This window comes from Ischnura elegans, chromosome 1 (genome assembly GCF_921293095.1).
Source record: "Ischnura elegans chromosome 1, ioIscEleg1.1, whole genome shotgun sequence".
In the NCBI taxonomy this organism is placed as follows: Eukaryota; Metazoa; Arthropoda; class Insecta; order Odonata; family Coenagrionidae; genus Ischnura; species Ischnura elegans.
In genome coordinates, this window is record NC_060246.1 from 85,526,757 (window position 1) to 85,552,643 (window position 25,887).

At 39.1% G+C, this 25,887-nt stretch overlaps 1 protein-coding gene across 1 annotated transcript in view; it reads right to left on the reverse strand.

Annotated features, from left to right (window-relative positions):
- LOC124165208 overlaps nt 1–25,887 on the reverse strand; it is a 500,277-nt gene that overhangs the window by 435,074 nt on the left and 39,316 nt on the right. The gene's annotated exons all lie outside the window — the stretch shown is intronic.

Here is a 25,887-nt window from a genome sequence, read left to right on the forward strand (position 1 = left end):
GAGTGGAGTCTGAAACATTGGTATTGGTATTTATATTTGCGAAGTTTTTTTTTATTTCAAAATTCGAAATAAAATAATAATAAATCCTCATTACGTTTGTCTTAACAAATGTACAACCTAAACTTACCTGAAAAAGCCTTATCAGATATGAGATGTCCAAGGCCATGTCCGACATGATCTATTATGCCCGTAATTTTTTTGTTAGTAAATGGCACATTGTCATACACAAAAGTTCCATTTCCCATTTCATCGCTCGGATAGTACACATGAGTAACACACCACTCTGAAACCGGTCTTTGTATGAACGTTTTCAAGTATTAGATGTATATTAAATGTATGCAGCATATCAGAGCTAATATGAGTGAATTATTTGAATTTTAATAACTCCTAATCTATCATTAATCGCTGCGACATTTTACCTTTTACTAACGTAGCATAACTACAGATTACAAGTTAAATTCCAAAAAAAAACTCTCCTAAGTTCTTCCCTATCAGAACTACACAAAATGTTCTTATGAGTGCTAAAGTGGAATGATCTGCTCAATGAAAATAAGTAGAAATCAAAAAAATATGCCCGATTTTTAGCACGAAATCATTTTTAAATATAAGCTAATTAGTTAAAACTATATTGCATCACAAATCGTTTCTTATCTCAAACTTCCCTTGATTATTACCACTATATTTTGTGCCACCATGATTCCATTCCTGAATTTCCACGAAAGATTAGTTCTCTATTAAAATAAACGAGTTACTATTCGTTGAAATCCAACATGCCTCCATATCCATCGATACAACAACAATGATATTCTACACTAATGCTGAGAATATGTCCTGAGGAAATGGGGAAGGCTCCCAAAAGCAGATGTGAGCGTAGGGAACATCACCCCGTTCCACTCGATAATCCAGTTTCGATTTAGAGCCCATACTCGAGAGGTGATTGCAGCAGAGCCTGGATCCCTGGACGCCCCCATACCGAAATGGGCCGAAGAGTGGACGGGTAAAAAGAAGAAGATGGGGAAGAGGAGGCGATGGAAACATACGAGAGAAAGAAGGAGGATATGGGAGAATGGAATAATGATCCCCTTTACGACGGGGGCAAATAGAAAATCCCGGGCGCGTAGGACGAAGAGAAGAGACTGGCCGAATTGGCCCAGCGAAAGGCGCCCATTACAAGCCGCGGGGAGGGATGGTGGGGGTGGGAGGGGGAAGAGGGGAGGCGGCACGCGTGGAAAGCACCATTTGGGCAACTCCTCACCCCCCGGAAATGGGAGAGGGGGTTGGGGCACTCTAATCGCCCGAGGGAAGCGATGGGGAGGCGTCCAAAGGGTGTGATCTCTTGAGAGGAGTAATCGTAAAGAGGGAGTAATTTTCTTCACATTTGCGGTCCTGTCGGATTAAATTGCCTTTTTATACACGTTAAAGGCGGTATTTGTTCTCCGAACTATATTAACAACAATCGTGCCTATAAACCTTTAAGAGTGCGAGAAAAAACGAAGGCTTGCGAGGAGTAATTGAATTTTGTTACTTAAAAGCAACTAAAAATGAGATTTTTATAGTGCCATTTATCCTCCGAACTGCATTAACAACAATCGCACTTATGACGCTAAGAGAGCGTGAGAAAAAACAAAGTTTTGGATGTAATAATTTCATTTTTTGTCATTTAATCAATTTCTAGGAAAAATGAGATTTGATGAAATAAGAAATACAAACCTATTTCATCGAGTCATTGAATCAGCGATTTAACGTCTAAAGTGAAAAAGGATTTTAGAAAATTGAGATTAAATATTAAAAATTATGTTAGTTTTTGCAAAACGAGGGACAGTTTTCACTTGGTTTAGATTCATTGCAGAACATATGTTATGTAAAATTGTAATATGAAATAGTACAATACTCGATACCTCCACTGCACACTACTAGGGCTACCAGATGAGCGGATTTGATTCGGTGGGCGATTTTTGAGCGTTTGTGCAGAGGAGGTATCATATTATTTGACATATTATTGGTACATATACACCGCCTTTTATTTTTGAGGACCTCGATTGCTATGAAATGCGCAGTCTGGTTCCTGGCTTCCGGATAGACTATTCAACCAAAAATAACCAAGAGTATAAAAGCGTCTATACCCTAATTCCACAAAACTATCCCAATAATTCTAAATGAAAACACATATTACAAAATTCATCAAAAAAATCCTTTGCCTGAGGCTAAAAATCAGGTATGTTGCATTCTCCCGTTATTTTTGATATGGTCCATAAAACCGCGCAATAAATCATCAACTAGTCTTAAGTTTTTTTATGGTACACATCCATATGCCCTTGTTTTAAATCTTCGCGACTTTGGAAACGGCAAATCAACGTCCAGAATCGATGAAATATTACACACCTCTTATAATTCTCACGAAACGCAACGTGATGCTCATATTTTAAGGCGGGAGGCGGTTGAATCTTTCCGCCGACAAATCCGATTTGTCAGGTTTGCTAATGGAAAGTTGAAGGCTCTACAGTTTCAAAGATGAAACGTGCAATAGGTATGTGGAAGCAGCACCCTTTCGAAATACATTTTTTTCGTGCACATATAAAAAAAATAATGACGTTTCTCCGTCCGCTTCCATTCCCCGCGGAAACGAGCCGAAACCCACCCAAGAAGTGAGGAAGGCCAACAGGACGCCTGGTTTGCAGGAAGTGTCGGAAGGAGTGGCAGAATCCCCGTGAAGAGCGGAAAAACCGGAGATTAATGGAAAGGAGCAGCCGGGCGACTTCACAAGGAAACACCGAAAAACATACTCAAAGAAACAGGAGAGAGCATCGCCGTTGGAACACTCACCTTTTCACTGCGTGCGAAAAAAAGGATTTCTTTTTTTCCCCTCCTTCCTCCTCCCATCCCTCGTGTTATCTTTTCACACACAAACCCAGAGACCGTCCTGACGAAAATGTTAGGTTTTCGGATGTTTTCTCGAGCGCCGAAATGTACAAGCAAAGGAGACATGGGATAAAAAAAGGAATGTGCTTGTGTGATAGAGGAAGATAGATTGTGAATGGGGAGGAGTGGGAAAAATACATACAGAGACAGGGGTGTTAGCCCAAAATATTCGATGCTGGAAGCTTTTTTTTTCCTCCACAAATCCAACACCCCCACCTGATTCCCATCCACTTTCCCCTGACTTCCCATCTCCTCCAACTCTGACTGCCCTCCAACTCTGCACCCACACACCTTTTATCCGCACCCCCCTCCCCACTATCCCATTCGTCCAACTTCCCACGTCCAGAAGCTCTCACGCCCTCCCACCCGGACGCGTCGTCTTGGTGCACTTAAGAAAGGTTAGAAGTGACGGAGTGGGCAAGGGGGATTACGACGCTACTCAGCGCGGAAAAGAGGGAATGAAGGGGAGGAGGAGGAACGTAAGGGGAAGGGGATTGGTAGGATATAAGAAGATAACTGGAAAAAGAAAAAATCGGAAGAGGAAGACAAGGTGTTGGGGAAGAGGGAGAGAAAGATGGCTGATAAAATCGAAAAAGTTATGTAGGAAATTCTATAACCAATGAGAAGCTTGTGGAGATCTGTAGAGGTTTCTGTTTTTGGAAAAATAAAATGAGTCAAAATAGCTATTAAATTAATGAATTGTTATTGAATAAAGATGAAATCCGTGAAAAATTTTTCCACACTTTGCTACTCATTATTAAATTGAGAAATTAAGTACAAAACTTCGCTGTTTTAATCTAGCATTCCAAAAAATTATCGTATTAACTTGCTAACTCTTTGAAACACGAAGTACGGAGAATGTAAACAAATAACTGGAGAGAGAAAAATATGAAGAGGAAAGAAAAAAGTTGTTGCGGAAGAGATAGAGAGAAAGATTACTGAAAAAATCCATAACTGATGTGGGAAATACTCTAACCAATAATGTTATGGAAAACTGTAGCGGTTACTGTGGTTGTAAAATTATATACAAAATAACTCGAAATCGCCATTAAATAATGAACTAAAGGAGTAAGAAGCCAAGGGCCAAAAGTGAACTTTTTAAACAGAGTTACATATAGAAATTGATAAAAGAAATATACAAGAACTTGGTGGCCAAGGGAAATGAGTGAGTGTCTGCTCTGTGCTGAAACCGAGTGGAAATTCCACTTCTAAATATCTATTTACTTCATCTTGTATGCTTTCTTTCCCTAATTTCTGTATCTAGCTCTGTTAAGAAAACAGAATTTCTTGTACCCCATGGCTTCGAACCCCCTAAATTGTGATTGGAGAGAGATAGAATCCATTTTCTGTAGATAAACTCTTCCACACTTTACCACGCATCAGTACATCAAGAACAAAACTTCGCTTGAGTGATCAAGAATACCAGAAAAATATAAACTTGCTAACCCGCTCCGCGGAACAATAGGTATGGCGAATGCTGCTGCTCCACAGTAAATGGAAGAAAGCAGCAGGGGGATCAGAAAAATTCCACCCCAACCCTTGAAATGGGTAGAAATATTTAATAGCTTATGATTAATAACTCAAAAAGTAGTCAATTAGTGCAGAAAAGAAGAAAATGCGGGAAAATCAGAGTAAATCATGACGAATTTTGACAGACGATCTGATACTGACTAATTATACGGAAAATGTCAACCAGTAACTTCGGCTAATTCAAAATAAGGTAAATTTCAGGGCCACGTGAGAAACGAAAGAAGAGGGCAGGAAGTAGACAGGAAAAATTAGAAATAAATCAGAAAAAACGAGTGTTTCTTAAAAGGTTTGCTAAGGGGGAGGAATAAATTCTCATTGCTCTTGGCCCGTGATAGGTTCTCGCGGCTAGAGGAGGATGCACTTTGAAAGGAGGATAGACTACAGAATGGGATAGAGAGGACTACGAGCTGAAGAAACGAGAACGCGGAGCCTTAGAAAGATTCCATCACGGTTGGACGAACTCGGAGAACGCCCCCGTCTTCCTGTTTACCTCACTTCAGCAGAGAGATGTATCAGCGCTAACGGCGATTTAAACATTTCATTGCATGTAAAAAGGTGATCTGAAATAGATGCTAAAACAAAGGAAAAGGTAAAGAAGGGTAGGAGAAAATAAATAAAGTATATGAAATCGATAATAGAATTTTTACAGGATTTGGTCTGCTAAATCTCTTTCTATCAGAAGCTTTTATACCTCGTCAAAACTAATGTCAAAATATTTATCTCATTGTGTTCATGTTATTATAATCACTTCTGTCCTTATTGATGGTATGCTGAGGTTCACATTTAAGTAAGTTGTTTGAATTAAAGTCGCCTCATTTTTATAATCATTAAGCCTTAAGTAAATTCCTCTCATCATTAAGTAATTGAGATAAATTTACAGTGAATTCTGATACGGAATCGAATCCACATAGGACCATAATAATTACCTGCTGGTGATAGTCTCCTATCAGTACATTAATCTAGCCAATGTGCCAAATTAGTCGTTGACAATGGAAATACTGTAATTTATAAGGTTTACTGTTATTTATTTCTAGCTAGTACCTTCATCTGTCTTTTATCCAGAGTTATGGGGCTTCTGGGAACTAGCAAGTTTTAAATCTGATGGTAAAACCCTTTGATTGTCGATAGCCTCGGCTCATACGTTCCATTTAAGATAAAAAATAGAAAAATGTAAAATGGCAATTACACCCTTATGAATACCAAGTATTCAAATATAAACGCAGAGAATGTTTCCCTTGTTTCTAACAAATGATAGAAATTCTGGAGAGACTTTAACGTGACAGGCGTATCTTCTAACGACAAAAAATTATTTTAAGGTTGCATAATATAGTCAAATATAATATACGACACAAAATGCTAAGAACCTTCGAACCTAATACTCATTCCTCATAAATAAGCCTCATTATGGCTTCCTTCACCGAATGAATTTTTTATTACTTAATGCAAATTTACCAAGTATATATTCAAAACTACTGATAATTAAACAATGAAAAAGACTTCAGAAAATTCATTCCAAGATCACCACTAGAAAGTTGGATTTACATTGCAGGGATAAATTCACCAAGTGATTGCTTTTTCTCGTGGCTTTTCTAGTGTAAATATCCCCACTTACTGAAGTCTCGTTTACCACATATCTTACTCATTTTCAGACTCGCAGAGTGAAAAGACTTCAACGGTCAGCATAAGGCATTGCAATCATGATTTCCGGGTTTCTATCAGGTTCTTAGATACCTGATGACGATAGTTCCCAAGGCAATCCCGCCATCATCTTCAGGTCTATTCTGATCTGAATATACCGACAGCGTAAGTAGCGAAACTGTTGTCATCTGACATCAAGCGAAGCGGTGGAAGCACGGAAGTCATGATTGCATAAGTAACCGCGGCAGCCTTCGATTGAGCATGATACATTGTGAACTCACAGGAAGGAAAGACCAGAAAGCCAGGACAAGGCAAAAAAAGTGGCTGTAGAACGAAGAGTGAACACGAAGAAAGTCGCTCTTTCAACCTATTTTGAGTTAGGGAGCGGGGATGCAAAAGTTTTCCGCATGCGTGAACACGCGCGAAAGCACAAAACATGAGAGGGGAGAGCGACAACTAGGTGCGTGCGCCGAGGCAAAAGAAGAGCGCCCACGTCGGTGGATATGGGGAGCTAAAAGAACTTGGCCACTCAAGGCTCTCAGCGGAACTCGAGAGGAATATTTTTATCTCTGAACGATGGCACTGGATGCCGTGATGAATGAAACATTTTGCTGAAAGGAAGTTGAGGAAGAAGGCACAGAAAAATTTTCAGTCGCTCGACTAAATAAAAATGAGTCACAACAAATATGGCTTAAAAGTCATATCAGTAACGAACTTTCTGTTGGATATACGATCTCAGTTACTTTTCTTTTCCATACTAATGCGGTTTGTAATTATTTTTGTACGGGTTTTGATTATGTTTTGTTTTATTAATGAATAAAGTGATTCATTTTTGTTTTTTGGAGCACAACCGGAAACGATTTAAGATGGTGTGGTTTAATTTATCCCTCGCAACCGATATTTTGTCAGTTTTGGAGTGAATATCCAACACTTTAATCACAACCTAATATATAAATGGATACAAAAAACATTTAAATTCATCCTAATTCAGTAAAACAATAATACTGCCTAAATATTTTCGGCAAGCAGAAAAGTCAACCAGTTAACCCTCTCGGTAGCTCGAAACCAGGGTTAACAGCTCCAACTGGAATGAAAGAAATGGAGTGTAGTGGGAAGGATGCTAAAAATGTGGAGAATTTGAGCCCCTCCTCTCAATATTACTTTTTTTAGATAGAGATTGAATGCCCATAAATTTATGTCCTAAATGGTTATTTTATGATTGACTTGCGTTCAAAGTTAAGAAACTTGTAAAATTTCTACATGAAAAAGTACTCTAATTGACCGATGGTATGATACACATTACAAACCTTTTTGGATTAAAAGAATCAACATCGTTTCCATCACTATAGTCAAGAGATGATTACTATTTGTGCCCTCAGAAAATCATTTGAGAAGGTATCTTAGAAAATAGTTATGGGTTAGCCGAAAATATCGCTGTCCAAAAATATTTTGTTGTTAAAAGATGATAAAACATTCCCGTTGTCACGCTATAAATTTTCTAAAATGAAGGCAACCGACAGCTGAGGTTATTTGCGCCATATATTACGAATGGTGGAGAGAAACCCGGTGTCGGCATTAGCCTACTCTCAACGAAAGGCGCCAATGGGACCTCGGCTTAACCTCCCATCAAACGGACGAAGTGTTGCTCTTGAAATTACCTCCACACAACATTCAAGAAGAGATCGGTCAGTCTCTGAAAACTCCGTGACCCCGCCAGGATTTGAACACGATCCCACGAGATGGGAGGCAGTAGCGTAGCCTAATATTTTGTTCGGGGGGATGTTGAGGTTCCAAAACCAGGGGGATCCGGGAGAAAGTTTTGCAAAACAGTGTATTAAGTACATAGAGGGTTTGTTTAAACTAATTTTAACACTTCATCATCGGAAAAATTTCATTTTTAAAAATATTTCATAAATTCATACTTTTTTAATATTTTGTTTTCTTCTCTGGAGAAGCAAAATAATTGTGTATCTATTTTTGGGGGGGGGCGGGGGGAGGGGGTTCGCTACGCCATTGGTCAGAAAGATTGCCAGTTTCTCTCGACCGTTGATTCTACACCCTTACCTCACGGCGCAAATGATGTCCTCGCTTTTTCGCATTCTCAAACTGCCAATAGTTTACGATAGGAAAGTTTATTGGCAATGGGCGTCACTCTTTCAATGGAGCCGCGAGACTAGGTTCACATCCCCTCAATCCGTTCCATTCCTTAACTTTTCACCTATCAGGGGCGGATTCAGCCTCAAATTTTGGGGGGAGTCACAGGGGTCATGACTCCTCCAAATTTATCAGATATTTCTAATGTTTATTAGTTTAATAGTTTTTATATCCTTTTGGGGGGGGGGGGGCAGAGGGGATTCAATTCGGATTTGGGGGGGGGTCAAGACCTGGGTCCTGAGAGTATGGAGTATCTCCTGGCGTATTCCATACCCTCCTGGTTATCTCGTGAAAAAAACATTTTGTAGGGAGTGATAGGGAATGTAGCCATGCATTTGCATGTACACTCCATTTACTCCTTTACAAGGATACAAAACTATTTAATTAGTAAAAATTAATAAAGTTTGGATACATTTTGGGGGTTGTCATGACCCCTGTGAACCCCTCCTAAATCCGCCCCTGCCGTCCACCTATCTTTAATTGTAAAATTAACTTCGGTTGTCATTCGCCCACTTTCGCAACCAACCAACTGAGGCATCGTATGGGAGATAAATTGACCCAGTGACATCCACCCCCTCTCTCTTCCTCCATGTACCTTCCATCATAAAAAAGTTATCATTCCGAGCAAAAAAAAAGACGAGAGTTCCCATCGTTTAGTCACGTGCGAGACAGCTCTCGGGGGGCAATAATTAAGGGAGCAAAAAGTTGGGCGACGCTAAAGCCTTGACTTCATGGCCCTCGGGTAAAATAAGAACGCGGTTTTAATCACTGTCAAAAAAAATTGCAAAACTCTCTATTTAATTGAGCTTACATCATGGAGGGTGGAGATATTAATTTTACAAAATGATCTTTCTTGCACCTTTCGATTTCTTATATCACAACCATTTCCTCATCCACAAAGCTACTAATTTCCTGTCTGTCCTTGCAATACGCTTACAACGTCCGTTAAAGGCGCACTCACGGCAGAGAAAATTCGCTAAAGAGTGTATTTAATTGCCTACAGATATGATCATATCTGTAGCGCACGCACACTTTGGGTCATCGGGGCAAACATGCGAAGAGGCAATTATGACAAATACAGAATTATTACTTTTTGTTACTTTATAAATACCTTTTTGGCAACATATTATGAAAACACACTTCCACTATAGGTAAATGGCATAAACTTTCGTGCAAATGACAATACCTTCATACTATTTATTCCTCCCCAATCTCTTTGGTCGCTAAAAGATGCCAAAAATCTTCGGAAGCAAAGAGCTTTCCTGTTGCAATTTAACTAAGCCACGGCATAGTTAATTTTATTCACCCACATTATCAGAGATAGTTTATTCGTATTTTTAAATGATGATTTTGGATCTGTAAGAATGATTTCCCCCCAGTGTTTTTCGACCAAAATAAATCCTTCAAAAGCTTATAAAAATATCTTTAACCCCTTGCCAGCAATAGGCATAAATATAAATCTCAGAATATATCTTTCTGCATTCCTAACCTTTACAAGAACCGCAAACGAGGGAAATCACATCATTTTCTGGGAAAACGTAAAACACAGAAACAGTGCAGGTGGTTAGGCAAGCAAAGCGACGGAAACAATCAGGAAGATGCAACGTTTACAAAAAGGCCAAATCGAAATTGCACCGAACAAGAGGATTATCCAAGACAAACGACTTCAATTCTCGCCGCTGCAATAACCCATTTCAGATGAAGACGACACATTTCCAAATCCCTGGATCCCTAAAAGTAAGCAATTCCAATTTAACGGAACAAATGGAATTCCCGTCGCTTGTGACACAATCTCTTGGAAAGAGACCTGGACTAGTAACTACAACCTATTTGTTTCGGCTTCACCAGGGACAGCTATACCTTTATTTATATTCCCAATCTAGGGAAGTGTTTCTATCTCGAAAGGGGAACACATAACTAACTCAACAATTAAATTGAGGAACTATAAAGGTCATAACACGCGTTTATTCTCACTACCATCTAAAATCAAATTACCAGCATGACATTCTTTTTCTATGTGATAATAAAAACCATGACAGATATTTTTCTGTCTCATATCGAGTCCAGAAAGCATAAATATAATTACTAATTAAAAGAATATGACCTTAAAACAATATCAGTTGGTTGAATCTAATTTCTGTATTGGGTATACTGAAATATTATCAAACGTGAGGCATGTACTTAACGCCGTTATGCTTAAATCGTTAATTTCTTTCCCTATTCAATTAAAAAGAATCAATTTTGGCATTTATTATAGGCTTTAGTCTGCAATATTTTGCACAATATGTATTTGAATAATAATGTACATATTCCCCATATTCCCAAGGCAGCATCAAGAGCATCAAACAAATATTCCCAACACGAATTTTCAAAATCAATCCTTGGAAAGCGTTCTGATTCACAAGTCACGACCTGTATTTGGAGCAAAAAGGATGACAAGGTCTTGGCTTTATAAAAGACTCGTACTACAGTTGGATGAATTTTGCCCACGGATTTAGTTCAGATGATCTCCAATCGTCTGACAAGCTGCTCCTGTAACACTGTTATTAATCAGATCTGGTATAAGAGCCCCTCTTAAAAAGATTTTTAGATAAGATCTATATAGAATGACTAAGAGCGCAGATATTTCCAATGTCGAGAGTGTTGTGAAGAACTGTTCTTTTCAAGGCCGAGACATTTCAATGAACTATCAGTTTTGACTCTTCGATGTTTTTTCTCATCTCTACAGATAATACAACATTTTGATTTTTAAAGGAATTGGAGTCAACTGTGGGGCCCTTTAAGTACAAATTTATTATTACGCATTTTAAATTCAGTTGCAGCTTTAATTTGCTACTGAATCGCTAATTACAAGTAATTGGTCTGAACACGTGAGCATATAGCATGTATATCATAGTTCTTGGGTGACTTAACAGATCCCTAAGGCATTCCAATTCCCAACCCTGTATCGTCCTTTATCCAAAATACTATGTACATTTAAGTTGAAATCTAAATTTTTTTGCGAAAATGCAAACAAACCTGTATGAATAGAACGATTTTTTCCTGCTTATAAGTGCGATTTCCAAATAATATTATGAGGTACGTATTATCTCAGTTATTCTAAAAATTGAGGAAACAATAAAATGCTTTGATATTTCCACAAATACGAGCATATCTTATTTTTGGTGGAACCGAATAATGTACTGAAGTATCATCCTCAAATCATCCAGAAAGTGATAGCGCTCCCTTTGAAAATTACCTCCAACACCGCAGGGATTTGAACCCAGGCCCCCACGATAGAAATACGAAATTATATCCATCACATTAACTCTAGCCTTATTAATTTTCTCATTTGGGACAGCTTTATGCTACAAAACATCTGCAAGGTTGAAAACCCGGCGATAACATTAATCACTGTCTTAATTGCACGTTTTAACAGCGGGGAAGCGATATCTTCTCGCCGAGGAAATTTTAATTCCGCTTGAAAAAAATTAGCTTTCCGGCTGTATTTCGAGCTTCCCCAGAATTATTACGATCCAAGTTTCCCCGGATAACCCCATGCACAACCTCGAGGCGAAATTTTCAGGAACACTCATCCCCGAGGCGTGAGGCCACGGACATCGCCGCCGCCGCCGCGCCGACCCGCGAGCAGCGCGGGAGGAATAAATCCTTAAGGTCTAGCCCGGGCTGCCCAGGGAGGGAAAAAAAATAAACGGAACACAGAAATCCATGAATAACTCATGTACACGCCACGAGTGGAGAAAAATATTTTTGAGCTACGCTTACAAAAAGAGAGAAAAGGAAAATGAGAGCGGGAAAATAAAATCTTTATAATAAATGCATAAAAATCAATTTCTGTTTGTTAGTCTCGCTAAAACTCGAGAACAGCTGGACCGATTTGGCTAATTTTGGTTTCAATATAGTCGTGAAAGTCCAGGAAATGTTTTTAAAATGTGAGAGTGTTATTCCACAGAGCACAGGAGGCCAAATTCCATAGGTCCTTAATCATTTCCATATGAAATGCATGTAAAGTTCGTTATTAATCCTTGCATACCTTTTTTATTATCAGTTTCTGTTCGTTAGTCTCGCCAAAACTCAAAAACAGCTGGACCTATTCCGCTATTTTTGGTTTTAAAATATTTGTTGAAGACCAGATAGATTTCAAAAGGTGAGAATATTATTCTGAAAAAAAAGCGTTCTCAAATATGCTGAAATATTAGTATTTCCGGCTTACTGCCCCCTTGAAGACCGTCGGTATTGTTTATGCAGTTGCAACTATAATTGTTGTAATTGCACACAATTCACCGCTAAGTGCGCGAGAACTTTCTTTTATTTTTGATTCTACTATGCCAAGGAAAATATGAACTAACCTCGGTCGTCGAGTTCAAGCGAATGTGCGACAATCAATCTTACGTGCTAACCGTACTCATGACCAGCGAGAGGCGAACAAGCATTGATAGAACAGCAATTTATTTCTGTATATTTAGATAGATAGATGAGAGTGATACGAAATTCACCGGGTCATTTATTATATAATATCATTGGAGTGCGGAGAGCAGGCAACGACATTATCTCACTGCGGAAAGAATTTGTGTTCTACTTTATAACGACCGCAGACACTCTCATCATTCCGGGATTAGCCAAAAATGGGATGGAGGAGGAATTATAAGAGTCGGAACGCGAAGAGGGCCTTCCTCCCACACTTCCTCGGGTCTGAGGGCAGACGTGGGAGTAGGTTCGCGACTGCAAAATCCAATACGAACACCATTCAGCAGCAAAAAAAGTTTAGCCAATACAGGAGATGAGTGTTAAGTTAAATTTCCAAATTTGGTTACACGGAACGTCGATAATATAATCCTAGTATATGTAACTTCATATTTATTGTAGCTACTTGAGACGTCCTTGGCGCCATTTCCAAGTAACTAACGTAACTTGACTAAATTCACAGTATCGAGCTTACAGAATAAAATTTAATACTGCCTGAACTTTATATTTTTATTCTTATTGGCATCGATTTTTACAATAGTAGTTAACAAAATTTCCATCACATATTATGAGCATAAATGAAAATTTTTCATTTGCTATGACTGCGTGAAGGTTGTATGTGAGAACATATGTTTCGGATGAAATTTTAATTGACTCCATCTCGGAAACCCTTTTATTTGAGGCCATCAGTCAACGAAGTACAAAAAGAGAACTCGAAATTTGCGTCGCTTCTCGCACCAATCTTTATGACCCAGCGTTGCTTCTATGCAACAATAAATTTGAATATCTTTCAGTTAAAAAATGAATGCAATTTTCAACTCTATTTAAGACAGACCTGAACTTCCGCGTTGCAAAATTAAAAGATTTCTTTGACCATGATAAAATTTAAACAAAAAATGTTAAATTCCTCACTATGAACAACAGACACTTTGTTACTTCCACAAAATATTTTTTAATCTATTTTTCGACCGGTTTCGGCTGTCACACCATTATCAAGTACATATTACGATATTTTCTGTACTTATAACAGTGTAATAGCCGAAACCGGTAAAGAAATTAAAATATTTTAAATGTATTGTGGAAGTATCAAGGTGTCTGTTAAATGGTGCCCTTCCACTATGTAGAAGCTTTGAGTTTCGATTTATATTCCACACTGTAATATCTCTACACTTGTATAACTCACGAGGCTTCCTAAGAAATAAAATAGATTGTCGAAACCATGGTCGGTGTTGTATTTATATGTTAAAGTGTGTTAACCTTTGTTGCTTATATTTAACCATACACATCACCACGTTAAGCCTGAAACGATTTCACAGCATCTCAATGACGCTGGCATAATAATTACGATGAAGCTGAAAATTTGCATTCATGTTAAATTAAAAATTTTGAAAAATTATTTTCTCAAGAAATAACTTTGGGCCTTAAAGAAGGAAAGCAACCCCTATCTACCTCAAAGTCTCCCCCCCCCCCCCCACGCGCATGCGGAGTGTGGGAGGGCGGGTTTTCGCGAGTTGGCGTTTCGGCGTACGTGCCCGAAAACATCCTCTGGTGCGCCATCTCATTTCTTCCTTTTGTTTCACTACCACATTCAACCGTCGCGTCTTCTTCGCTCGTTTCCTTCTAAAAAAGCATAGCTACAGGACTAACATGTCTAACGCGGTGCATACTACATATATGCCTATGCAAAGGCGTAAGTAATAACATTTTTATTTTTTACTCATTTTAAAGATGGATAACCACATACAGCAATGTTACCATTTTGCCGCCCCCATCGTCTGCGCCCCTGTTTTCTTCCAAAAAAGTAAAGCTAAAAGAATGACATGACGTAAGCTACATGACAATACATATGTACCTATGCCGAGGCGTAATCAGATTTTTTTATTTATTTAAAGAGAGATAGCCACATGCAGAAGTGCTGCCTTTTTATAACGGCCTAAGCATAAATTTGAGGATTTAATTCATTTTGGACGGAACGGCGTTCTGGCACATCCTCGGGAAAATTGGTTACTATAATTAGACGCACAGCCGACATTTTTGAAAATGTCATTGCTATTTTGATACTTGGTAAAACCTATGATTCCTCATAGTAAATTTACTACAAGTTAAAAAAATCGCAAGTTTTAGGGGAGTTGGCTGGTGGGGGGTCGAAAATATTTGAAAATCATGTGATAATTAAATGTGTGAGTAAGCGTTCCTGTACCAAAAAAATTAGAAATTACCAATCGGATATGCAAGAAATATTGCGAGAAGAAACATGAATCAAATTTACAAAAAAGACAACGAGAATCGGTAGGAATTAAGTTAGGTTCCAGGTAGAAGAGGGAAAGGTTCACAAAGGATTTCAATAGGAGTGGAAATTGATCAATGTGTGAAGGGAGCGAGTTCAGGAAAGAAGCAATGCGGAAGAAAAACGAGCGTTTAGTAAGTGAAAGTGTGGAAATAGGCATGTGGATTACGGGATGAGAACGGGTGAGGCGGGGTGGAACTTTGAAATTGATAAAAGAGAGCAATTCAGGGCAGTCGATGGTGTTTTCGACCTCGAAAACCAGGGAGACAGGGACAGGGGAAATTCTAGTAATAAATCTGGAAAAGATGAAATCATTCTTTTTCATATTTCTACTTTTCTCTGATGAAGCGTGTCTATAGATCTGAAACGGACACATAATAGTGGGTCTTCAGTGGCGAACCACCACTAGGTTAGAATGGTGGGTTTAAACTTTGAAGGCTTAAGCATTTATAAATTAAAGTATTTTATCATCATAAATGCATAAAAATAAATTTCAATATTTATGTCGATCAGTAAGGTTCTCGTTCACTGGAAGGGGTATTATGAGATTTCATCCCACGAATTGCTTAAATTCTAGGATTATTTGTAACCATCAAACCCTTATCTTCCTACTCAGACATCCCTGAGAATGCAGAAAGAGAGTTAGTAGACAAATTCGCAGTAGTAATAAGGAAAGAGATATGTTGCCATCATGGTGACTCTCCACTCTGAGCGTGAATAAGCCTTCGGAATGAGCATTCAAAAGATATACTCCAAAAAAATACTATTACTCATAATGAATTTTGACGCTGTATTTTTCCTGCTTCATTTCTAGGACGGAGCGACTATAATACAACTTGGCACAAAAGAACCGAAACGGTAGATGCCTTACAGAGCATGAGACAATCCCTGTCATTGTGCCCTCAACGTATATTTCCATTATCCCGTTTCATTAATCCCCCAGTCTGACTACGGTGCTCCGCTATGATATGGTGGCGATATGCACTATAATTCTCTGCCTAAGTCCTATAACATGCTGACTTAGTATGAGAAGCCAATAACTTAACCATCACCTCCATAATCTACGTCGCGTCCGCGCTATAAGGTGATTTCGACCGCGGAAAGTAATCCTGTCCATGCGGAGATAAGGACGCTAACACGGGGAAAGTGAAGTGCGCTTCGAAGCCACTGCATTTGGTATCCCCGAGCTTTGGCATCGTTGTGAATTCCATTACAATTCTCTGCCAAATTCCTGTAACGTACTTACTTCGTATGAGAAGCGAGTAACTTAATCCTCACCTCCGTATTTTTATGCCTGCGCAATGAGGTAATTTCATCCGCTGATCCAGATCGCCTTCTCCACGCTTAGGTGAGGACGATAACACGGGGAAAGTGAAGGCATATTCGAAACCACCGAAAAGGAAAGACAGCGAGAAAGAGATCAGTGTCAGACAATGGGGCTGATGGTGCGACATGGGATAAGGCGAGTGGAGGGAGAAAGAAGGTGAAAATGAGAAAGTTGGGCTGAGAAGAAGAAAGAGGGAAATGAGGCGAAAGAGGGAACGGAGGGAGAAACGTAAATAGAAATGGAGAAGAGAGAGATTGCGAGAATATGTGAGATCAGAGGGCGGAACGAATGGATAGCCACCCTCCCAATGGGAGAGAGAGAGAGAAGGCGGGAATTGAAATGCGTGGTAAAATAGATGGAGCCGGGAATGTGAGACGGGTTACTCTCGGCGCGGATGCTCACCACGGAGGTAAAAAGGACACAGGCGAGCAAGAGTGGGACTTAAGCATTCCTCCGTCTGCCACCTTTAGAGCTGCGAGTGCTCTTTTAGTGTGAGCGCAAAGCTACCCATTGGTAGGCCTGGAACTACTAGTAGGGTAGGGTAGAGGGAGAACGTGCCCAGCGCATTAGCGTAGCAAGGATTTTGAGATGGGGGGGTTTACTGGAGATGTTTGGGCCCTTCCAGGGTGTATGAAAAACACCCCACGGCAAAGGGGGTGCATAATTTTGGGATTTATGATGCTGAAAATGTGATCTTTAAGACTCAGAAATAGTATATATTTATCGTTTTATTCATTAAGGCTATCCAACTCGTTTTTGATACCTCTTTTAAAGGATGTAAGGGGGTTGTAATCCGGAAAACCCTCCCATGGCTACGCCACTGGCCCCATGTGGCAGATTTCACGGAGCAGAAAAATTATAAAAGTTCATTAAAAATGTTATTTCATTTTTCTTATTAAATTGTTTAGCAATAGTTATTAATTCATAAACTGTAATACAACAATATTAATAAAACTACTTCTTAGAAAAGCTACGGTGCATAATTTCAACAACCGCATCTGAAAAAGATAGCTTACGGAATATTTCAGTGGTGGGGAAGGGGAGGGAGAAAGGGGGGCTCCTCTTTATTTTATCCCAGTCCTCTCCACTTTCCGCTAACCGTATAGCTTCATCTTAACTACTAATACTCACTAATATGCACACCACAAGAAACAAATAATTAAAAAAACTCCCGAATCGTCTCTCGAACTTTATCTAGTCAATTTGAAAGCTGAGAACCAGAAACGCATGTATGAGAAGTGTTAGACTAAGGCGTATTTATGTTATTCATTCAAGTGTCAAGGACAGAATTAAAATGATATTTTGTATATGGATAATTTATTTCGATCACGTAATGATGAGCTTTCTAATCCTTCACAAATAATATAACTTTAAGCCCATACCCGCGTTAAATTCGTGTTTCAGTACTTATATAAGCATCGTTTAAAACAGCCTCTACTCTCAAAGCAGCGTGGAGCGATTGTTCACGAGGATGAAAAAGATGCGGGGACAAAAGTGAGGCTTTTGAATTCCTTCCAAGCCAAAACGCCTTCAGCGGCGTCGCTGCGAATTCCGTCTGTGCGTTAGCTGTAAAGGTGTCCTTGTCGAGTCTCACAGGTAGACGCCTCCCTCGTCACCCCGTTCCCTTCACCCCCGCACATGCTTTCTTAAAATTGGAAAGAAGGAGTGCGCGAGTGCGTGCGGCTTCTCTTGTGGGCGTTCGGGCCGCGCCGCATTTGCATCGCCGGAATTTTTATCTTTCTGCCGCTCGCAGAATCAGAAATTGGTATTCACAACGAGAATGTTTACGCATTACCGAAATATTCTCATGGTGGGTGCTTTTCGGAAGCATTATAAAAAACGGCATTTTTGTTTTTCTATCTTTATTTTTGCGGAAGGACGCGTGGGGACGGAAACGGACGGGCTAGGAATCGACAAACTCTTTTTTGAGTAGGAATTCTTTGTGACTCGCTTTCGTGGGAAAATAAACCACACGAAAATTTCCCAGGTGCTACAATAAAATGCAAATTCCTTATGCATGTTACCTTCAATAATGGTATTCGCCCACGAGTTGGTAAACTGAATTTTAAGTTTCTTGTGCTGAATACTTAAAATACCTGGAATCAAATATCCGAGGTGCATCAGGAAACTAAGTTTCAAGGCGAAATACTATTTTTTTTCTTTATATTGCCGAAAAGACCACCGGATGCAATTGATAATTTTTTATAAAACAATTTAACTTATAAAAATAAATTACATTGATACAATTCAGTTGTTACTGAATTTTATGAAGCTTTTCCATAATTAATCAATGAAGAATCAATATTCATTGAATTACATAAAATTTCCAATAATTTAAGCTTAAATATGCTGTGATCTTTTCGAAAAAAACATTACCCTCTTACGCACATAAGATTATCAAAATTGAGCATTGAGTTAGTGAACTTTGAATTAATCATAAGATCTTCTAGATGGATTAAAGTTACTATCATTAGCTTAGCGAAGAAAATAACGCAACTGTGTTATGCCAATTCCAGCTAAAGAAAAGTGGATAATCCTTAATTTAACGGATATTATTACTATTATTATTATGAAATTTCACAAACCATTAACTCATTATCTTGATGCAAAAATTTGAAAACGTAATTGAGAAAAATAGTCGCACCAATACTAGCAATTGAAATTCGAAGAAAGATCTTAATGAAATAAAAAATACTCTAAAGAGATGAGCTTCCCAGTAGCACTCATTACACAATAACCCACATATGGCACACTTACCACTGGCATTATTTTCCATTTGATATACTCCAACGAGAATTTAAGATGCCCGTCTTTTTTGGCCCAGGCGTATTTCTTGACAAGAATTTAAGTAAAGCAGGAACAGCCCTCAGCGCCCCATTTGGCAGCTTTCTCAAGAACTAAAGTTAGATATCGAGAAAGTTTTAGAAGATCGATATTGCGATCCCTCCGATGAATTTATGGCTAATTTTGTACTCCAAGAAACTTCAGGCTAATATATCGAGGAATTCAAGTCCGGGTCTTATAAATTTGCATTAAATCTCATCTAATAGATGCCCACGTCATATTGCATTCTTAAGCACTGCTCAGTTCCACATTTCAAGGTCTCAATTTACGTTAATCAAATAGGAAAATTGCGATTACTATATTTAAACCTGTTTGAATGAAAAGTTGGTGGATAAAAAATATCACTCATAATAAAAACATATACTTTACACTATGTCAATTTATTTTCGGTATAAAATATTCGTATAAGAGAACAAATACGATACCAAAGCGTGTCTTTCAATTAACGAATTAACACTCAACCTCAATAAATGCAACTTAACATAAATTAAATTAAGATATTTTTTTAAATACATGACTGTGATCTTCTCAGGGATCATCTGGAAGAAATAATTGACCAGCAACACTTCAAATGAAGTTAAGACTAGTTACCAACGACCCATGAAAAAATTAATAATCGGAATCCTTATGCTTTCAATATGAGCCAATTTCACAGTGGCTCGGACCCGCTTTAGCCGTCTCATTTCCAAATTACAACAAATGTTCACCGCTAGGCAATTTGACACCAATACTGCACCTTATCACAACATTTTTAATCCAAAATTCAACCAGAATATTAAAGAGATTCGAGGCCTGGTAAGTTGGCTATCGCATAATGAATTTTTTAGATGCGATATCACTTTTACTTGCAGGAGAATAATTGCATATTAGATGATCGGAGACTCCCTTTAACCCATACATTTAAAACCCTTACCTGCAGTAAAATAGCGATGAATCCATATTGATTACAAGCCATAAAATATAATGCATATGTTTTTACGCGATTACTTTAATGATCTCCAATCAGTAGTCGGCTCTTTTAATCAGAAATAACGAGTAATTTGGACTAATCTGCAAAATTGCATTCTGATCAATATATTTAGCGATATTTGGATGCAAGATTTTATTTTGTGAAATGAGAAGGATTAATAACGCCTCGCTAAACATCTAGCTAATTTGGACTTAATTCATCTCAATTTTGCGACGAACTCTTTCAATGAAATATAAATTTTGCCTTAATGCTCAGATTTAGGCCATATAAATTGCTAATTTTAATGGAAGGTGTGTAATCAGTATCAAAAACTGTTAAGGCAAAAAATTATCATAGCTCATGAAAAAGGACTATTTAGAATTCATGAAATTCTCGCGAAGTAAACTGAACATAATCACAAGAAACACCAATGAACTATAATTCTGTTTGAATTGGGACAGTGCACAAGTAATGAGAACTAATTGAAACACAAAGCTATGTTGTACTTGAAGGTAATAGGGTCAATTCTTTCCAAAACAATCACTGGCCATGACTATCCTCTTGTTGAAATTATGAAAAAAAGAATTTGATTCAAATCTATGAAAATCGCTCTAAAAAGTTAACAGAGAACAACGCAAGTGAAAACAATAATATTTTTTTAAATGAAGAGCTTACATTAAGCGCAATTAGCAATTAAGACGAGTTGTAAGAAAGTTAGTCAAGTTTGAATTATACTGATCTATCTTTTCCCTCATTCTCTTCAGGAGAAAACACTAGTATACTACGCTGGTAATTAATTTAAGAATTGTGTCCTAGGATAGTTACGGCTCGTTCCTGTTTGTCGTATTTTTGAATAACACATAATGAGAATCAAGGAGTAGAGTAAGAAGTGCTTGAAGTGTAAACGAGTGTGTAAAGATATCGTGGCCCTCAGAGAGTTTTTAGTTCCTACACATCAAATGTGAAATGCACTAAATTACCCATGTTGATCATCTTTGATGGACAAAAAAAAACTTGGGGAGATTAACTGGGGAATTTCTTAAATTTTAAAAAACAAAAAGGCACGAACCGACTCTCACTTTTCAAAACTAGATACTTCTTATGCGTTACTCTGTTGTAATACTTTATTTGTGTTATTTAGATGTAAACGTCCTTCTACTTGTCTTATTGAACCTCTACAAGGCATCAGTTTGATTTTCATATCGAGTCGAACATTCACAGTTAACGATGCTGTGTTGGTTTCCGGATTTATACCGCGTTGCTTCATGTATGATGACGACAATCTCGCAGGTTATCGTCAACAGATATTGAAACAACGCGGTGGCCCCTGTCATGGGGCACAATTTTATATTAGTTACCTGCGTAATATACACGGTGGAGGAAAATTTGTGCCACGAAATTTTAACCCTGGATTGCTGATGCCAGTAGGGACCAAAGTTACCAGCGATGCTTTGGCCGAGAACGCAAAGTTTTTAAACGACAGAAACTTTGACCCAAGCGCTCCGATTGGCCGCGAGTTTGCCCTGTTGTCGGATGATTGGACTACTCATGAAGTCGAATGCTCTGCCGGCCGGAGATCGCGATGTTTTCGAGGCATCCGGCAGCAGTGCAAACTATAAGCCAATCGGAGCACTTAGCTCTAATTTTCTGTAGTTTAAAAAATTGTGAATTTCCAACCATTTTTGCACCAATTTCCAACCATTTCCAATCATCATTAGAGATTTTGTTTCCTGCTGGCATCAGGTACCCATGGAAAAAATTTCTCAACAAAACTTTTCTCCACCCTGTATAAGCGTATTCTCCTGGTGGGAGCAACTCATCGCGGAAGCCTTGGCAAGGATTCTCAGTTATCGAAGCCTCCCCCTGCGAATTACACGCGCAGCGTTTCAACCCGATGCGGCATCGAGACGATAGCGTACCCATCCGCGATGCGCCGTTCTCCCTACAAGCTGCGGCCCCTATTTCCTTTGCATCTAATCCTCCCGGCCAACTTCAACCCCAAGAGGTGTGCACCATCCATCTCCTCCCCACCATCTCTGGACCCCGGGAAATGAATCTCTCGGCGGGAGGTGAGTTACAAAAGGGGGAGGGTGGTTGGCAGGAGGGAGTGGGTAAGGGAAGAATATTAATGGGGATGATAAATAAGAAAGGAAGAGGAAAGAAGATAAAGCCCGGCCGGGAAGGAAGAGAAAAGATGTCAAGCTCCCTGGAAGACAAGAAAGAAGATGAGGAGGGATACTTTTTTGCATGAAAATCGACAGAAGGAATTAAAGAAGCTTTGTCGGCTCATGGGAGGCCGTAGAAGAGATTAAAATATGGTGGAATAAGAAAAATGGACACAGTGTAACGATACCAAACCCTAATCGTTTCAGCCACTAGTCCAGAGCCACTAGTTATTCGATTCCCAAAACGTAATGTTGTCCAAAAAGAATCTTAATCCTGATAAGCAAATATAATCTGTGCTCTCAGTCATTTCTACTATAAAAACGCCCGCGAATTCACGACTCAAACACTAAATGAACTTCGTAATTTTCACATTTTCCTAAGTTTTGGTGCAAGGGTGAACTGAATTTTAATACGTATCTGGTCAAATACGTACAGTAGCCGGATGTTTTGGCAGTACAATTCAGACGGTTACAGATCTTAAGGTTCTGGTTTCAAGTAGCTAAAGTACGACAAACTCTTTCGTAACGAAAACGCTGGGGAAAAAGATGACGTCATGTTAAAAGGTAGATTAAATATTCATTTAAAAAATGTTCAAAGATACAAAGATATACAAAAGGTACAAAAGATATACAAATTCAATGATACACAGTTATACAAAGATTCACGATGCACTTTAAGTCGTATCTCCCACTTCTCCTCCACCAATAAATTCTGAATACGAAATGCTGCGCCGTTTTTGAGAGGTAACGAGAAAGAAAAGGAAACCTAGAAAACATGGATAGTTCGTTTGAAGGTCTACTACCCACAACTCTGTAGATCTTGAATACGCATTTACCAAGGAACCTCGGTACTTGCAAGATAAGATCACAATAACGCCAGATGATATATGCTTACAGGCTGAATTCTATGAAGTTATTATCGCAGGGTTTACAAAGGAAGACTATCTCCGAATCAATTAATTATATTAATGAGGTTACGAGTAACTGGGCGAAAACGATGCAATCTACTGCTGACGAAACGGAAGATATGAGCAGCCAAATTTTTTTGACGTAGTAAACAATCTAAAACATCACTACTCATACAAAACCTGATCGATTATTTCGAAAAATCATTTGCATTATTAGAAGCATTGCATTATTATGTCTTGAGTTTAGCTACTGCAGAGAAATTTTAATAGTTAAACATTGATAGTACTCAATTTTGGTTTTGGTTTCTCTTAACATGCCTTAAGAATAATGACAATTTTTGTTCCATTCACGCGGAGATAATCTCAAAATCTCTCTTTCTAAGCTATAAAGTTAGCAAAATTTAAAAAAATCAAATCGGTCTTTAGTATCAACTTGAAAATCACACTTCCACCATTTTAATAACAACTAACCTCAGTGCATAGAAAGATTTTGAAGCCTTCCAAGAAATTTTTACCAATAGCTTCAAGCAGCAGGAGAGAGGGAGTTGGAGAGGGACTATACATTTTTCTCCATGTCCGTTAAACTTACCCGTACCTTAACCCTCCTCCTCACGGCCAACATTCCCCACCACTACTACCACGCTTATGGACGGGTAAAATCTTCCTTCCATCCCGGCCCGTTTAGCATGCTCCAGAGCCGCAACGGCGCTTTCCTCTTCAACCTCCTCAAAATATTGGCGGTGGGAGTTTCAAGGAGGAGGAAGGCAACCTATCCCCATTTGCACAAGGAGGTAGGATGAGGGGATAGGAGAGGAGGCCGCCCCTCCGATATAGCATCCGCGGGAAGCGCGCATATTTGTGTGCGGCGGAACGGCTTCGTATGCCGCGGTAGCAGTCCGTGGGCCATTCATCTGCATCATCAACTCAACCCCAACTGAGAACGCCGCTGGGGCCTTTAGCCTCCTAAGCGGCCGGGGAGATTTCCTCGAAGAACTTTTCCGGAGGGCTTTCGACTAGGAAAAAACTTTCCCTATCACTATGAGATTTATAAGACTTGGTGCTTTCCGGGCGCATGTTTCCAACTTTTTCAAATTCTTCACGTGTTTTCCACCAGATGCTCTGATCAGTCAGAGCTGACGTTTAAATGGCAAACTCTGCCATCGTCCTCAAGGCGTTGAGTGAAGGCTATTTCCCCCATCGTTATTGAGAGATGACGAAAAAGGGTCGTAAACCTACTGAACATCGTCCTCAGGGCGTTGGCCTACACTCAACGCCCTGGGGAGGATGGCAGAGTTTGCTATTGAAACGTTGGCTCTGACTGAACAGCTCACCTGGTGGGAATCCCGTAAAAAATTCATCCACTCTGTGAAAGCAAGGATAGAGGCCTTTGAAATGTGGTGCTACAGAAGAATGATGAAAATCAAATGGATCGACCGAGTTAGTAACGAGGAAATCCTAAGAAGGGTAGGAGAGAAGAGAAGCCTCATGAAAACCTTAATAAGAAGACGGAACAACCTTATAGGCCACATCTTGAGACATGATGGCCTGATGAATACAATCGTCGAAGGACAGGTGGAAGGCAAGAATGGAAAAGGAAGACCTCGAACAAAATATATGGAACAAGTAAAGAGAGATGTGAAAGAGAAGAAATACGTAGGAGTGAAAAGATTAGCTGATAGGAGAACTGAGTGGAGAGCTGCGTCAAACCAATCCTAGGATTGTTGACCAGTGATGATGACTGTGAAATGAGTAAATTTCAACCAAGCAGTTAATTATTGGTCATTTTACCAAGTAATTTAATTCATTTCATTCTTTCACTCGATTTTTGAGGGCACGCTATCCTAAAGACATGGTCGATCACACAGCACTTCTGCACATCGATCGCTTTATCAATGAAACGTTATCAAAATAAGATCGAAACTTCAAATTCCGTCATAGTTAATGGTAGTGAGATGCGAAAAAGTTTGTTCCTCTTTTTACTCAATCTATTGCAGAGAGCCGGTTGTAAGATTAAAATAAATTGACGAGCAAAAAATATTTCGAGCACAAAATTCCTCTATAAGTAAAATTGGACATAGCAATATCTCCACTGAGTTTTATGTTGACACTACTCGTTTCTTTTCTACAAACAACATCATCAAGTAAGTCTTAAGAGTTCTTCCTTATTTAGGTCTGGGTGCTGGAAGGGGAGGGGTGAGGTGGAGGATGTGGTTTGGGTGTCGAGAAGTGGGGATATTGAGGGTTGTGGGAGAAAGGGTCGTTTTTTAGGGTTTCGGAAGAGAAGCAGGGTGGGGGGGAGGGGAAGAAATGGTCCAGGGTGGGTGAGGGTACCACGCACGTCTTCACTGTCTTTTTTCGTGCTGTGGTCGTCCGGATGGAGTCTTCGTCCAGATGATCTCCTTCTCCTGGGTGGTTGATCCCGTGTTCTTCTTCTATTGCTGATCTTTCTCATTCTCCCTCGCCATTACTGGAAATAAAATTATAAGAACCGAGATACACACAAAAAAAACAATTTTTTCCATGAAGCGTTAAAAGCCATTTTTCGCCTACCGCTTTTATCCACACATGTGAGGTTGAACCCTAGATTTCGAACCGCCCCCGTTGACCCCGAAAAAAATTAGTTCAAATCCAAAGATTTTTAAATTTTGTACCAACCCTTTACACACAACCTCATCCAAACACTTGATAATGTTGTTTGTAGC